The sequence below is a fragment of the Alligator sinensis genome, unplaced genomic scaffold, assembly GCF_000455745.1.
Source record: "Alligator sinensis unplaced genomic scaffold, ASM45574v1 scaffold410_1, whole genome shotgun sequence".
Taxonomy (NCBI): Eukaryota; Metazoa; Chordata; order Crocodylia; family Alligatoridae; genus Alligator; species Alligator sinensis.
The window spans coordinates 1,157,484-1,161,374 of NW_005841972.1; the positions used below are offsets into that span (position 1 = coordinate 1,157,484).

At 43.3% G+C, this 3,891-nt stretch overlaps 1 long non-coding RNA gene across 2 annotated transcripts in view; it reads right to left on the bottom strand.

Moving 5' to 3' along the window:
- Positions 1–3,891, bottom strand: part of LOC102385502 — a 31,099-nt gene that overhangs the window by 7,542 nt on the left and 19,666 nt on the right. Inside the window, exon 1 of one of the 2 annotated variants that reach the window (XR_003093376.1) lies at positions 3,698–3,861. The exons of the other annotated variant lie outside the window; for it this stretch is intronic. This is a non-coding gene — a long non-coding RNA (uncharacterized LOC102385502). Of the gene's footprint in view, positions 1–3,697; positions 3,862–3,891 lie in introns of those variants that run through there. 2 annotated transcript variants of the gene reach the window in all.

Consider the following 3,891-nt stretch of genomic DNA (forward strand, 5'->3'; position numbering starts at 1 on the left):
CCCCCAGTCCCTGCCCCGCCATTCCTGCCCACGTAGCCATTCCCTGAACTTCAGAACCCCAGTTTGACCTTGGCTGGCTCTGGCCATGTACAAAGACACTGTTTGGCTGGGGAAGTAACCAGGTATGGCCACACTCCTAGTCAACAAGGGGCTGGGTCACTTCAGGATCCTATGACCTCACTGAGAGAAATGGATACCAACAGCCTCACATTCTGTTTACCCTTTGTGTGTTTATTTTATTAACTTCAAACTAGCAATTATTTACCTGGAAGGGAGATTCTTATTTCATCTGGAAACTTGCACACAGAGTTGTTTAGAAAACACAAACCAGCTTGTTTCTCTAAGCTGTAAAACCAAAACCAAGAGTGGAGGTGAAATGCTAAAACTGGCTATTTTGCTCAACTCAAGGCCTTTCTTTCTGAGCCTGGTTCTATTTGAGACTCATTAAAATGCAGAAAGAGGGGAGTGGTCTGGTTCCTAGTCCAATTCTGTTGCAGTGTACACAGTGTACATGTTTCCCCCCCAGCACAGAGAGCCCTGCCTCTCAATAAACAGGAAGCTGTCAAGCAGGGGCTGAATAAGTCATTTCAGGGAGCTTGTACCAAACTGGCTGTCAATTCATGAATGTGTAGGAAGGAAAAAGCTGTGAATACTCCTTTGTCACCCAGTCTGGCATGGACAGAGGCTCTGTGAACAGGACAAGAATATGACCATTTAGAATGGAGTCAGCTGCCCTTTAACAAATTAAATGAACTCTCCCCTTTCCTGCAGGCTCTATTCTGAGGAGAATAGGAACTTGACAGTGAACAGAGTTGGGTTTTTTTTTCCAGGAGCTAGGTTATATGTTGCAAAAAGTGTCTGCAATAGTCTACAAAACAGCACATTAGAGGGAAACTCCTCAACAACATGGAAAAGCCTCTATAGTGTTTTTCTCTTGGTATTGCTATTCTGTTTTAGGAGAAACTCTGTGAATTAGGTGGCCCTGGTACAGACCTGACCATGCTTTCTGTCCACTTTCATATGACCAGCTGCATAAATACAGTACAATGTTTTTATTAGAACTGGTTGGAACAGCTTCAATTGAAACATATTTCATTGAAATATGTAGTTAATTTAAAATCAAAGCACTTCACAAAACCAGAGTTGATTTATACCAGAATTTCCTTTTGTTTAAAAAAAGAAAAGTACAACACGTTCAAACAATGTTAAAAAAAAAAAATCTCATTTTGATATTTAACATTTCAATTTAATGAACATGATTTTTTGCATATGTTATTGCAACGTTTAAATGGATTTTGTTTTAAAATTGTTTTGAAAGATCTAAAAATTAATGTATTTTTTCCTGTGGGAAATTTCAAACTTTTGGTTCCAAGTCAAAAATAAAGACAAATATGAAATCTCAAAATTCTGCAAGAAATTAATCTTCAGTGCTCTGTAGACCATGTGCCTTTCTGTAGGTTTCTGGTTCAATACACAAGGGAGTAAATTTCTTGGGAAGACAATTTGATGCTAGTTATGTGATTACCTGAAGTTATTCAGAAAGGCTCCGAGTGTTTGATTTATTCCTACTGTAAAAGCGGGGACCTAGAAGTGATCTTGCAGAGGTTGTGAAATGTTCAGAGAGACCAATGGAGTCCAGAAACCAGTCTTCATGCCAAATTGGAGGACAGCAAATATATTTACTGGGTGCATTTATATAAATCAATCTCTCCACACACATGCTTACCAAAACTGAAAAATCTGTCCTTTCTAAAGGCCTAAACTTCTGTCCAGAAAAATACCTTAATGAAATACTTCAATGTGGAGAACTAGAAGAATTCTTCCAGTGTCTCCACCTCAAAGAATATTTCCATGACCAAACTGAATCCACTCCCAACAACTCATCCTCTGACAACATTGAGGACAAGATCAACCCCAAAAAACCCCGCAAAAAAACATCAGATTGGACACCTCACAGTGGACGAAATCCTAACCTTGACCACTACATTGACTGCTTCAGGGAAAGAATGAACAATGAAATAATCAACAAAACATGCCACCATAACAACCTCTCTCTACCAGGGAGAAAGGCTGTAGAATCTCTAAGATCTAACCACCAAATAGTAATAAATCAGCAGATAAAAGGAGGAGCCAGAGTCATCCTAAACCATGAAAACTACATAAAAGAAGCCAACAGACAACTCTCTGACACCACCTAGTACAAAGAACTACAAGAAGATCCTACTCCACTTTTCACCATGAAACTCAACAATACCATCAAATCATTTCCATCAGGACTACAAGAAAAACTACAGATCTTGATCCCCCCCACTACCTAATCCAGGGACTTTTTACATGATCCCTAAAATCCACAAACAAGGGAACCCTGGCAGACCTATCATATCCAACCATGGGACCCTAACTGAGGAAATATCAGGTTTCATTGAATCAATCCTAAAACCACTTGTCACCCACAGAACAAGTTGTCTAAGACACTACAGACTTTCTACGGAAACTTAAAAACATAGATCACCTTCCCAGCAACACCCTCCAAGCCACCATGGACATTAACGTCAGCATCCCACACCAGGATGGCATCCAAGCCTGCCTTACATATCTACAGGAACAAGATTACAACTCAGAATACAGACCCAAAGATATTACTGACCTTATACACTTTATCCTCACACACACAACAATTTCACTTCTAATAACCAACACTTCCCTCCAGACCATGAGAACAACTATGGATACCAAAATGGCCCCACAGTATGCCAACCTTTTTATGAGCCACCTGGAAGAAGGCTTCCTCAAGAACTGCACCATCAAACCCTTGCTATACTTAAGACATATTGATGACATCTTCATCATTTGGACTGAAAACCTGCAATCTCTGCTGAATTTCTGATGGAACTCAATCAATCACCATAATTGGGTGGACAGGTCATTTTCAACCTGGAGGGATGTGGGCAGTGGGGTCCCCCAGGGCTCAGTCCTCAGACCCACACTGTTCAACATCTTCATCAGTGACTTGGATGAGGGGGTAAAAAGCATCCTATTCAAATTTGTTGACAACAGTAAGATGTGGGAGGAAGTGGGTACACTAGAAGGGAGGAATAGGCTGCAAATGGACCTAGACAGGTTACAGGGGTGGGCAGGTAAGAACAGGATGGGTTTCAACACTGACAAGTGCAAGGTGCTGCGCCTGGGGAGGAAGAACCAGCAGCATACCTGCAGGCTGGGGAACTTCCTTCTCATCAGTGCAGAGGCAGAAAAGGATCTTGGAATCATTATTGATGCCAAAATGAACATGGGCCAATGGTGTGGGGACGCGGTCAGGAAGGCCAACCGCACCTTGTCATGCATCCACAGATGCATCTCAGGCAGGTCCAAGGAGGTGATCCTCCCTCTCTATGCGACACTGGTCAGGCTGCAGTTGGAGTACTGCATCCAGTTCTGGGCGCCGCACTTCAGGAGGGATGTGGACAGCATCGAGAGGGTCCAGAGGATGGCCACCCGCATGATCAGGGGGAAGCAGGTCAGGCCCTACGAGGAGAGGCTAAGGGACCTGAACCTGTTCAGCCTCCACAAGAGCAGGCTGAGGGGGGCAGATAAGGGTCCGGGGCCTTAGAAGGCCGTCAGGCGGGTACTTGTAACGCTTGGAGTGGAATTAATTAGGCGGACGCTTATCAGTTGCAAAGCAAGATTGTTTACTCACGCGTCAAGGTGGTGAAAGACGGAGATCAAAGATATTTGGTTAGTTATATCTTAGAGTTCGTAGGTCGGTCTGCATAAGTGGTCAGACAGAAATGGTCGGGCAGAGAAATGGTCGGGCTGGCAGGTCGTTGATTTACATCTGAGATAAGGTTGAAGACGGGGGGGGGGGGGGGACTGACAGGTGGCGAATTTTCA